The sequence below is a fragment of the Lontra canadensis genome, unplaced genomic scaffold, assembly GCF_010015895.1.
Source record: "Lontra canadensis isolate GAN:19392208 unplaced genomic scaffold, GSC_riverotter_1.0 scaffold45, whole genome shotgun sequence".
Lineage (NCBI taxonomy): Eukaryota > Metazoa > Chordata > Mammalia > Carnivora > Mustelidae > Lontra > Lontra canadensis.
Window position 1 is genome coordinate 3292093 of NW_022631039.1, and position 13507 is coordinate 3305599.

Consider the following 13507-nt stretch of genomic DNA (forward strand, 5'->3'; position numbering starts at 1 on the left):
ACTGAGCCACCCGGGCGCCCATGAAAAAAAATTTCTTAACCTAAAATTCAGTATTTTGGATCCCAACTCCTTCTGTTATTTTGGCACCGATTAAGTGAATTCTTAATTGCAACTAAAGGCCAAGGGTCAGCCAGCACATACAGTCCAAAAACAAATCTGAAATCAGAAATCATCCATGTGAACAAGTAGGCATGAAGGAGTGGTTACCGATGTGCTCTCAGACATAACCATGAGAACATTCAGACTGGTCCAGTGTTCTCTCCTTCCCATACCTGCAGAGGTTTGACTGAGCAAGCACGACGGCCATGATCACTACAGAGACCCACTCCCTTTGCCTTGAGGCCCAGAGGCCTACCCGTCCACCTCTAACGGAAACTACTGATGCTCCCTCTCTCCGTGAGGTAAACTGGACCACGTGTGCTGTGCTCCCTACGATGATGCCAAATACGTCTTTCAACGTTTCCTACACACACAGTTGAGAGCACCGAACGGGACATCTGCATCTCATGGAGACCAGTGAGCTGTCTTCATCCCGCAAGTTCTACATAAAAAATGGAAGGAGGACTGGGGAAAATACATCACTTAGCCCCTCGGGTTTTGTATTAATAATCCGATGAGGGCAACCACAGTCGATTTAGCAAGAACAATAATAATCATATTCACGTCAAAAAATGTTAACACCACGTTTGCCAGCCAGCTGAGAGAGAAACAGTTCCTCATCTTTGCACAGATCGAAAGGTGAATGAAGTGACCAGTCTCCTCAGTAGCACACCAGACGCGGACCATTCAGATGCAACGGAGAAGCTAACTCTTCCCACACAGCGACGCCTTGCACTGGGCATCACCGTTCTCCACTGTGCTTGAGAAAGGCTGACACGGGATTTCACACGCATGTGTTTACTGGATGCGCGGTCAAACGCCCAGATCGTCGAGTGCGACAGTGTCAAACGGGGACAGCAAGACGCCCATCCTGGAAGGCCGGGTGGCACAGGAGTAAAGGAGGAAAACACATGCAAAGCCCCGTCACGGGGGATCCCATGCCAAAGGCTAACTCCGTCTTTAGTCTCTCACCGTCTTGCAGGACTCATGACATCTCTAAAGGGCAGGTCTGAGCACATGGCTCCCTTGTCTGGAAGCTTCCGTGGCTGTCCGCTGATCAATTCCGATTTCCTCAGCCCGGACCCGCAAGGCTTTCCATGGTCTGGGCCGTGCTATGGCTCTGACCTCGTTTCTTACCACCAACTCCTACCTCTCCTCCCTTCTGCACGCTTACACTCCAGGGAGACTAAACCACTGTGAGTTCCCTAGTTGTGCGACAAGTTTCTCGTAACTCAAGTCTTAAAATTGTAATTTCCTCTGACAACGGTATTATCCCTCCCTAGCCCGCTCAACCCCCTTGGCTGGGCTATCTCCTACTTGGCTTTAAGGTTTTCATTATCCCTAACAAAACACTTGTTCCTGCTGTACTGTAATTTCCACTTACATCTTTATCTCTTTGAGAGACTCTGGACCCCCTGAGGCTGGGGCCTCGGTCTTCCTTGCTATACCCCCAGCATCCCGCTAAGGGAATGACAGGTAATAAGTGTCAGTAAACATTACATGCATAAGTCAACTTTTCCTCCAAAAAAATTATCTACTCCAGAGTCGACCCAGGTACATAAAGTCAGTAGTTCCAGCCACTCTGACACACGCCCCCTCGAAGGTGGAGAGGAGTCATGCAGACCCCACGCCATTCCTTTATGGTAGGTACCATTTCTATCCCCTGCAGTATTTCTAACAAATCAACTGGTTTTAAGCTAAAGAACTATATGCCAATCTCACAAAGAATCAGGAAGGATTCAGGTCAGACTAATGGCTCACATTTACTACACACTGACAACTGACCCGGTGCTGTGCTCACTTTAGTAGATCTATCTCACTACAACCCTGTGTATTAGGAATTTTTCTCCTCCCACCATACAGATGAGGAAACTGAGGGACCGAGATAAGGAGGGAGTGGTTCTTAACCCTTATACAGTCACTGAAGCTTCTAGGAAGATTAGGAAAAAAAAAAAAAAAAAAGGCAGGGATCCCCAACCAAAAGCAACTAATCTCAATTAATCCCAATCTCTGGAGGCATTTTTTTAAAAGTTCCTTAAATGTGCCATCAGGGTTGAGAATCACCAGGTAAGGGGATGTGCCTCAATTTCCCTAGTTTCCATGAAGCCAGTCAGATTCCAGAGCCAGACAGATGTGTTCAAGCGCTACAGTCTGTTAAGCTACTTCTCTGAACCTACAAATCCTAGAACATTTATTTTTTTTTCTCTTCAAAGTATGAGCAGGTGATAGCCTCTTGATTAGTAAAAAGAGAGTCTCTTTAGAATATAGAGTATATCAAGTGCCACCCTGAATGTGTAAATCAACTTCATGGTTCTCATCTGAGACAGCAAAGAGGGCTCTTTGCTAATTTAATAGCAATTCTCCTAACTATCTTCTGCAAGTTCTACTCTCCACCAGTCGTTGTGGGGGCTACAGTGGACCATGGGATGTTAATCCACCACCGTTTAATAAAAAAAAAAAAGAGAGCCTATCTTCTCAGGAGTCACTAGCAGCCCAGAATTCTCATCTGAGATAACAGGTCAGAGGAAGAAAAATTAGTTGTATAACTGGGGTAGGGGGAGGGCTAAAATTTAAAAAAACCCGTTTTAAAATATTTTAGATATCCCAGTATCCCGAATGCATTAGAAACGAAACACAGCAGCATTTTGTTCTAATTTCAGTGCTTAGAATAAAACTCAGGTTCACATTCGGGCATCATACTCGACACTGATAGATTAAGGACATATCCAATATGACAAGAAAGGAAGGAGACAGAAGAAAACATTTAAGCAAATTACAGATAAAGGGGCAAAAGGCACAATGGATTGATGTTCTAACCTTTCCTACTTCTGAAACGCAGAAAATAAGAGATTATCCGTGCTTTCCTCAGTGTGAAAACAGAAAGAGGCTATCGGGATGGGCATCTAAGTCTCCACCATGCTTTCTTATCTACAAAGTCCAGGGCCAGCTTCCTAAGTATGAGACCTGTGCAACTGCCCAGGGTCCTGTACTCAGAAGGGCTGGGTACCTGGTTTGAAAATCTATGGTCTCGCCTGTGAGCTTGAGTTTTGTAAGGAAAGTCTGATGAGACGATGGAACATGTGTGAGTAGAGGAAATTACGTAATATTTACATAATAGGCAGGTCTGCCATTCTTCGCTGCCCCCATTTGCACACAGCATTCACGAGGCCAGTAAACACAACTGCATCCACATGGGAGTTCCTGAAAAGTCAGGATACAAGTTAGGCTTATTACATCCATGACAAAGTAAGAGACACTGACAGTCCCGGAGGTCGTCTTTTATCTTGGAGACAGAATCTGGCTTAAAACCTAGAAAGGAGGCAATGGTGTTCTAAGAACTATGACCTCAAAGAGTTCACGCTCTACTTTGGGGAAAAAATATATATGAATGGGAAGATTTATAAAACAAAGGGAGCAGTGTCTCAGGTCAAAATTAAACTATATCCCAAACCAGAGGGCCATGAAAGTACTTCGAGGTGGGAAGGAGACTAGCAAAGACATCAAGGTGAAAAGGGTTCTTGAATAAGACTCAAGAGACTTTTTTCCATCCACATTATCTAATACACCCCCAAAACACCCTACAGATGCTTAATAAAACCTGGCGGAATTCTCTCTCTGCCAGCCTTCCATAATTTCCCCGAAAGTTGTGCAAAATCTCATTTTCTGGAGTCTTCCGCTTGCATAATTCAGAGGGAAAAACACACCTTCCAACAAGTCCTGCCCAAGTGTTGACAGCACACTGCTTCAAGCTCAGGTATCAACAGTGGCCGATCCGCTTCCTTCAGAAGGGGGTGCACATGGGGAGTGACTGTTGCTCGCGGGAGGAACCGAGGTATATCACCGGCATGCACTGAACCAAAGGCAAAGACCTCTTCCAGCACAATGCACAGGTGTGAGGACGACTCTTCATTTTCCAATCTAGCAGAGGGGAACCCTGGCGCAATCGCTCCCCGACTGCCTAATCCCCTGTCACTTATATTCGGAAGTCAGTCCGGGTAGTAGAAAGAGCAATGGCCCGGAAGGCCCAAGATCAAAATTTAAGTCCTACTTGATCAGACAACTCACTTCACCAATCAGAAATTCAAATTTCTCATTTACAAAATAGGGACAACCCCGACTGCTCCCTCATAGGTCATCACGGGCACCACAGCAGAGGGTACGCACAAGCCCGGTGAAAAGCCGAGTGTGGAACACACGTCACAGAATCACTAGTAAGCTTGGGAGTCGCCGAACACGATCTGAGAGAGATTCAACCTCATGATCAGCTGCGTGCAGAGAGGCTGGGAAGCAGAGGCCATCCCGCCCCGGATGAAAACGTCAAGGCAAATGGGAAAACCGACGGTCTTCACAACCTCCGTGTTTGTGTTAAGGAAGAAATTGTGCCAAATGGAAGCCCCCGTCAAAGGAGCAGGCGCCTGGGCAGCTCGTGAGTGAGTGTCTGGCTCTCGGCTGGGCTCAGGTCACGATCTCAGGGCTGCGGGGGGGGGCCCAGCATCAGGCTCCACGCGCAGCCCGAGTCCACCCGGGCTTCTCCCCCTCCCCTCCCCTCCCCCGACTGGCACGCGTGCGTTCTCTCTAAAATGAGTAAACGAATGAACGAATAAAACTGGTCACAGTGTAAATAAAGAATTATTCTCCTGAAGAACATTAACATGCAACGTTTGAGACGGGCTTTATCGTGTATCGTGTGCAAAAGCGGATACATGGGATATATGGTCTCGTCTCAGAAATAAACAGCATCTTCTCAGGAAACAGAAAGAAAAACCTGAATCCTAGGAAAAAAATGAATGAATGATGCCCACAGCCAGTAGAAGCTAAGGGTTAAGTTGTACACAATATCTGTGTGACCTGTGAACTTGACACATGCTGTTTTACAATCTGTCCACAGCAAGGGAAACATTAGGGGTATCTAACATACAATAAACTTAGATTTACTTCTTTTTTTTTTTTAAGATTTTATTTATTTATTTGACAGAGACAGAGAGAGATCACAAGCAGGCAGAGAGGCAGGCAGAGAGAGAGGGGGAAGCAGGCTCCCCGCTGAGCAGAGAGCCCGATGCGGGGCTCGATCCCACGAACCTGAGACCATGACCTGAGCCGAAGGCAGAGGCTTAACCCACTGAGCCACGCAGGCCCCCCTAGATTTACCTCTTTATAACATTTCTTTATGTGTGAAATTTTACTTTAAATATGTGCCTACACAGTGGCTATGTCGTCATCTGTGTTGCTGGATAAAATACAGAATGTCCACCTTAATGCAAATTTCAGATACAAATTTCAAGTATTTCCAAATATTGAATGCATGGGACATACTCAGGCTTAAAAAAACTCTTTATTTATCTACATTCAAATTTAACCGACATCCTACATTTTCGTTTGCTTATGTTCTAGCAATGCTGCCTATTTCAAACCACTCCCCCTTTTTTCTTTAGGGGAAAAAAAAAAACACATTGGACAGGGAAAAGGTGTAAAGCATGGAAGACAGAAGAAGTTAAAGAGGTTAGCTAAGAACAAAAGGAGATTTTTGCTATGTGGTTTTAAGCGAGATGAACAAAGGCAAGGAAAGCTAGACCTCTGTTTTAGACCCACAGTCACAAATCCGTTAACTGGAAGGGAGCTTCGGCAAGGGCGAGAGGCCAAAGAGGAACTGCTTTACCAAAATTCAGACCCACAACGTCACTGCCCAGGGGAAGCCAAAATGGGGAAAACGTCCACAACCATAAGGACAGAGTAACAAAATGGATGCTCCTACAGCATGTGACAGTGACGCCCTCATGGTCACCCAGTCTACTCATATTAAATGGGAGTCAATATAACCCACTTATTAAGACGCATCTACACGGGGCGCCTGGGCGGCTCAGCTGGTTTGGCAGCTGCCTTCAGCTCAGGTCATGATCCCCGAGTCCCGCACTGGGCTCCCAGCTCTGCAGAGAGTCTGCTTCTCCCTCTGACCTCCCCCGCTCTAGTGCTCACTCTCGCTCTCAAATTAATAAAAATCTTAAAAAAAAAAAAAGTATCTACATGTATACTGCTCAGACTCAATTTATGCAGGGAAGCAAGGAAGGCAAATGGAAGGCCCACCCTTCTGACCAGCTCAGCAGACAGCCCAGGAATGACAGATCACAATCCCCCACCAGACCCTCCGAGCCTCCTCACCTCCTAGACTCCATCTCCACAATCAGTTCATGGAGCCAGGATTCTCCTTTCAGAGCGGAGAAAGCTTCCTGACCCTGAGACCACTCTGGGTGACCCACAACAAAGGAGACAGAAGGATACTGCTAGTAAGCACAGCTCCCACTGCTCCCTTGTCCTCTTTTTTCTTTTTTTTAAGATTTTATTTATTTATTTGACACAGAGAGAGAGTCAAGTAAGCAGAGCAGGCGGAGGGAGAGAGAGAAGCAGGCTCTCCACTGAGCAGGGAGCCCGATGCGGGGCTTGATCCCAGGACCCTGGAATCATGACCTGAGCTGAAGGCAGTGGCTTAACCCACTGAGCCGCCCAGGCACCCCTCATCCTCTTTTAAAGACCGACCAATGAAGGTCTGAGACCATGAGCAGAACATGCTGGAGGTGCAGCCTGGCAGGAGATCCCCATGTCCAGGACTTCTTTATCTGGCTCAAGCCCACTGAAGCAGCAATGAGCGACCCATGAGTCCCTTTTCCAGGCTGACATGGCGCCACCACATGAAGCATCAAGCATCAACAGAGGCCCGTGGTCTTGAATCCCAGCCGTTAACCCAGGACTTAAGCACTCAGGAGCCACACGTGATTAAGGCACTGTTGAGCAATCCCAGCCCCAGGCTACAGGAAGAAGCCCATGGGAGGACAGGAACAAATGCTTCTGGTTCTCACCACCGCTGAGACTGACCCAGACCTTGTGGGTCTTACCTTTCTAACCATAGCACCTACTGTGACAGAAGACTGAAAAAGGCCCAAAAAAAGTACACTAGCACCTCATCTCACCTAGGTGTCTCAAACTAAAGATGCTCTAGCACATGTTATGTGAAAGGGCTTGCTCTACAACTTATTTTTCCAATAAGTACTTCCAACAACATACTGAATTCAAAGTTAACCAAGTTCTCCTGAAAATAAAAAGGAATAAGATGGTCCCTGCTGTCACAGCAATTCTAATCCACCAAAGAGCTAAGATCCTTAAATAAACACCAGCAGGATGTGACAGGTGGCCTAAGCGAAGTATAATGACCATTTACTCCTTGAGCAGGGAGAGCACACACTACTGGGAAATCGTGGAAGACTGCCTGGAAGAGGCGTCTGAGCTGGGCTTCAGCTAGGGCAGGGTTCTGAAAGGCTGGTATGGAAGAATGAGGGAAACAGAACAAGCACCTATAACAAAAAAGATAGTGAAAAATAAGCCTGGGTTGTTGAGGGAGGGAAGAGGCTGCCTCATCACCAGGCCTGGGAAGTCTGGGCTTCTCCTTCAGGCGACAGGAGAGCATGGAAGGCTTTGAACAGTACCGAAACAAGCGGAGGACTACAGGATGGTTTGGGGGAAAGATACCACGACCACGAGAGCAGCTAAGAGGCTACGGAATCTGTGAAGATGATGTGTAATGAGACCTGAACAAAGCAGGTAGCAAAAAAAAAAGGAGAAGGAGAAGGAAAGGATGAGGAATTGATGAGAAGCAAAGAAAGGGAGAAGGCTACAGATACCAATAAATTTTTTAGCCAGAAATATCCAGAAAATGTAGGGGTCATTACTGAGAAGTAAGGAAGAATGGAATTTAAGAAAGGGTACATTTTATCCAACACACATTGATCTTCTAATGAAATTTCCAGAACAAGACATATTACGGAGTTGGGAGATAAATTTTTGACTGGAACTAAAAATCGGGACATCAGTGGCATTTTGATAACGGACAATGTGCGCAGATGAGGTCCGCAGATGAGAAGAGCCAGTGAGAACGCAGGGCAGCGTGCGCACTGATAGGAGGTTAGAGAAGGAAGTAAGACCAGAAGAGAAACGGCCTTGGCAGGAGACACGGATACAGCAAAAGAAAAATGTGATGTCTTAGAAGCCACAGAAAAGAAAACATTTCAAGGAGAGAACCATTAACCCTTGTCAAACATTACAGACACTTTTTGTAACGAGGGAAGAAGAATGAGACAGGGTCCGTGAACTAAGGGATTAGAAGGTCTCAAGTGACATTTCATCTGTATTGACACCAGTGACCTGAGCGGAGGCCCCTGGACACGGAGAACCCTCTGTGTTCGAAACACATTTAGAAATTCTGCACATAACAGAGATTATCCCATCAAAACACTAACGGTAACTCGGGACACACTGGACACAGGTCTGGGCAGTCCGTGGAAACACGCAGGTTAACCATGAGTGCCAAAGAGCAGGGGCGTGGCCCGGGCCCACAGACCACACAAACCAATGCCGTCTCACGGAGAGAAACCCCTTCCTCCTCCTCCAAACTCCCACTCCCCACTCGCTGCTTTCTCCCACCTAGAAGTCACGGTCCTCAAGCAGAGCAGTGCATAGGCCATCGCCATCTACAGAGACAATTCCTAAAACAGAGGAAAAAAAAAAAAAAAGCCGCCATACTGGAATATTCCACACGTAAGACATAAATCTTTCTGTTCATTCATGTCTGACTGAGAAAAAAAACAGCTGAAGGCAGATATATGAACTTCCCACCCACCCCACGGGATATCTGTAATACGGAGTCCAACTTACATAATGTGTGCACAGAAGAGCAGATGGGTCTTCCAATAAGTGAAATATGAACCTACACATTTTTTTTTCCCTCTCCCACTACACTTCTCATTCACTAGTTGCCTTGTCTCTTTCCAGGAATATTCTCTTTTTTACACTCAACTCCCATCCCTTTGGGTAGATCATTAGCATCATCACAAATCACGGCTTCAGTGCCAATCCAGCAGCATTATGCAACTGACTGTGTGGCACCTAGCCTTAATGTCCCTGTGATCTGATTTGAGGAGCCATGATTTCAAATATTTTAGATAAAGCATGTTTTCCCTCTCGGTATACAGAAAGATAAACGGTTTGCAAATAAACAGGAGTGTCTCCGCTTAGTATGCCAATGAGTAAACAAAGCTCCTGCTGCAGGGGCCCCCTTCATTATTTGAGTCCTACAGAAAGTGCTCTGCAAACAGCATGACTGCAAGATGTCATCTGTGTGCTCATGAATGCATCATTTCCTTTGCGCAGAAGCCCCACAACTGAAATTTAATTCTCCTCTTTAATTGGGCAAAATTGCTTTCAGATGACGATTAACGAGAGGGAGCCACACCCTCGCACAGGGCAGCAGCAAGGGAGAGATCCCCATCCCTTCCCCAGCACGGAGGAAACAGCAACAAAAAATGGGAGTGCGCGTCCATTTGCTCTCACTTGGCTGCACTGTGGAGGAGAAAAAAAAAAGGAAGAAGAGGAAACAATTTGCTCTATTACAGTTATTTCCTAAACAAAGTGAACGTGGGAGCGTTTGAATTGAACATCTCCCAACCATCTACCCAATGCTGGAACAAAGTACGGGTTGCTGGAGACATGGCACCTGCTTGATATGTTCTAAATCCTGGCTTGAAGGCAGAAAGATCTATCTGGGCTTAAAAACTGTAATGCCTGGAGGGGACAGCAATTTCTGTGACTTGGGACTAACACTCCCACTCCCCTACTGCCTAGCATCAGAACCACGGTCCAAGTCAGTGGTCCGTCAGGAGTCACAGGGCAGCAGACTACAGGCCCAGGTGACCCCCAGGCTCACAAGCACCCAACACCACGCAGAGGCCAGAAGGTCCTTTGGTCACCTCTCCCAAGAGGCTGCTGGACCTCATGGTATTATGGTCCTTCTTACTTTCCGGGGCTTCATTTCAGCCACAGTGCACTCGGGCCTGGTGTGCAAGGACACAAGTATAGCCTCCCAGCTCTGTGCAGGCTGCCACACTACTCAATCCAGCTGTGGCTACTGTAGGAGACGCTATAATTAGGTACGATCTCAATCTACACTTTTCCTTTTTATAAATCATGCCCATAGGAATACAAAGATTCAGAACATTACAGAGGACATGATTTCTGTGGAAGGTGCTTCAACTTGGGGGAATCATAACACCCTCTGAGAATATGAGAATCTGATAGACACAATAGAGTCTGAGAAAAATGCACAATTACTGAACGTTGCAGACCCCGTAAAGCCAGCTTCTGCGTTATACAGTTCTACGAATGCATACATTTATTTACGTACCTACATGTGTGTGCATGCACAGATACGTACACACACATATAACAGGAGCACCCCACCACTCCTCCAGACGTATGTGTGTGGCAGGACTGGGCTGTCCCTGAGCAGGGTGTCTCAGAAGTCCCTTCGCTAAACAAGTAACTTGCTAGCTCAGGAGACGTCATTCCAAGCATCCTTTTAAACAGCTCAGAGTTTGGCAACACCAGAAGAAACAAGACACTCCATGCCATACCAGGCTCCTGACTTTGCCCTCCAGATAATCTTGGACAGAATCCTGCTGTCTTTTCACATCTTGAATAAGACCGGGAGTCACTCACTCCAGGGTGACCGGTCTCAGGCCACCAGACCTCATCTCTAGTGGCCTGGATCTACAGGCCCTTCTCTCCGGGATCGTTAAGCTCTCTTCTAGAAAGAAAAATGAATCACATAACTGATCTCTAATTTACTTTGAGGAAACAGTAACATTCTACAGAAATGACCAAAATCTCATGCAAAACCGTGTAAAGGGAAACTTCTGACCGTGAAACAAGCAGAAGGGATCACTGGGACTCCTTTTAGGGAAAGCTGGAGTGCTAACTGTCTCCTCCTACCAGAGAAGTACCTTTGCCTTTAACTAGGCTATTTTACAACTCCATAAACTGCTTATAGATATGCAAATAACTTCTGTCCTCTGGAAGACTGACCCTGCCCCTGAAAAAGTCAAGTTTTGTACTCATCTGACATTTTTTAAAAGACTTTTTAATTCATTTGAGACAGAGAGAGGGAGCTCGAGAGCGTGCACAAGAGCAGGGAGGGGCAGAGGGAGAGGGAGAAGCCGACTGCCATGCTGGGCCAGGAGGCTGAAGCAGGACTCAATCCCAGTACCCTGAGAGCACCGCCTGAGCGGAAGGCAGACCCTTCACCATCCCAGCCACCGAGGCGTCCCATCATTTGACTTTTTTTAAGATTTTATTTTGGTTTTTCTGAGACACAGACACAGCAAGGGCAGGAATGAGCGAGGGGAGGGGCAAACAGGGAGGCAGTGGGAGAGGGAATCTGGGACAGGCTCCTCACCCATCCCGGAGCCCGACCTGGCCGATCCCAGGACCTGCCACCACAACCACAGCCTAAACAAGGAGTCCAACCCTCAGCCAACTGAGCGACCTGGGGGCCTCCTTGACATTCTTTCCGACGTTCCTTTACTCCGGATAGACTTGTTTCTTCAGCTTCTCGTTCGACCCGGACGGTAACATCTGCAAGTTCTCTCATGTAATACAAACTTACATAAAATCCTTGATACGTGTCTATTTAATCTGTATGAAAATCGTGATTCTACCATTTTGAATGTTATCCTTGTCACTATTAAGAGTTATACAACTTGGGTCCAAGAAGAATAAAACCTTTGTCTAGGATTCTGAATTCTTAAGGACATTAAGTTTTCCAAGGGAAAACAGGAGGAGGTAACAGGACTTGAAGATGAAATGCCAGTTAAGGAAACTGGCTCATCCTTTCCCAAGGACACTGTCTTTTAATGTTCACTACAACAGCCCCAAAATGAGTTTTCTTTCTTTCTTTTTTTTTTTTTTTAAAGATTCTATCTACTTACTTGACAGACAAGTTGGCAGAGAGGGAGGCAGAGACAGAGAGGAGGAAGCAGACTCCCCGCTGAGCAGAGAGCCTGATGTGGGGCTCGATCCCAGGACCCTGGGACCTTGACCCGAGCCGAAGGCAGAGGCTTTAACCCACCAAGCCACCCAAGCGCACCCCAAAATGAGTTTTCTTAAGGTCTTTACAGAAAGAGTGTCCAGGGTGCCGGGGTGGGCTCAGTCGTTAGAGTCTGCCTTCAGCTCAGGTCATGATCCCAGTGTCCTGGGATCGAGACCCGCATCGGGCTCCCTGCTCAGCGGGAAGCCTGCTTCTCCCTCTCCCACTCCCCCTGCTTGTGCTCCCTCTCTTGCTGTGTCTCTCTGTCAAATAAATAAATAAAAATCTTAAAAAAAAAGCAAAGAGGGTCCAACATTAAATTCAGAACCATCCGTAAGACTATGTAAAAACCTTGTTTATGAGGCACATAACTCAAGGAAGCCAGCTCATGTCCTACCAAATAGCACAGAGCAAACTTAACTTATCACCAAAGTCTAATAAACAAGTTATCCAGCCATCTTCTGAAGCAGGAAAAGGCCAGGAGAGTAGCCATGTTTGTGTCTTACCCTTTATCTTTCCTCCAAAAGTAAGGAAACCAAACTTTGGGACTGGCACTTCTGGGAGACTCCAAGGAAAGCTTCAAAGGTATTAAGAAATAATCATTTATCTGAATTAACATTCCACTCCAGATGAGGTAATTAATTAGGCAAAAGAAAACAATCCTTAGTACTTTGCTCTGATAATTAACAAACGTTAAATCTGCCATTGGTGATTTACTACACTGGGAACAGAAAATTTCAATTGCTCAACCTCAACCTGCAAGCCTTTTATCTCCTTGCAAGCTTTTTTCAATAGTCCTTTATCAGCTGACATTAAGGAAAGTACAAAAGCGGTAGGGCACGGCTCAAGATGCTTACTTAACCTTTATAACTGTGAGATGGTACAGGGTGTGCATTTTTCAAAGTGACAGACTGCTTTATAGGGAACGTCCGCGGACATGAGAAAGCAGCACCATGTCCATCCAAAAAAAGAGAATAGCATCCTGCTACTTTCCCAACCACCAGGCAGCACAGATTCACCCCTGCAAATCTATGTTAATCCCTGCACTAGGAGACAGCCAAAATCCATTTATAGGTCCTTCAAGCATCGCTTTCAGAATATGGTAAAACTCTGGGGCTGGGGAAGGGTAGCAGCATTGCTTCCCACCCCCTCCTACAAATCAAAGGGAAAGACATATTGAGTCCTGCTTTTTTAGTAACTTGAAGCCCTGCATAAAAATCTGCTTAACAGTTTCAGCCTGGGAACCAGCTTTTTTTTTTTCTCCCCCCCTTAAATGGAGCCGCACTGCCTGTGAGATGGGTTTTGTTTTCGGTGTTGCCTTACTTATATTTTCAGTGAGTTAGTCACCAGGGTTTTGAGGGCTATGCCCACGGCAATGAGACACAGGCCTTTAATTTAATAAAATCATGAAATAAACTTCCAAAGTTCTTTTTCCAAAGAGGAAAAGTGGAATCGTAATGCCTAACAGCATGGCAAATAGCAGGGGACCGAAACGCGCTCTTC

The 13507-nt window shown here is 46.2% G+C and overlaps 1 protein-coding gene across 1 annotated transcript in view; it reads right to left on the reverse strand.

The window, feature by feature from the left end:
• Window positions 1–13507, reverse strand: part of AUTS2 (activator of transcription and developmental regulator AUTS2) — a 1079185-nt gene that overhangs the window by 827881 nt on the left and 237797 nt on the right. The window lies entirely within an intron of this gene.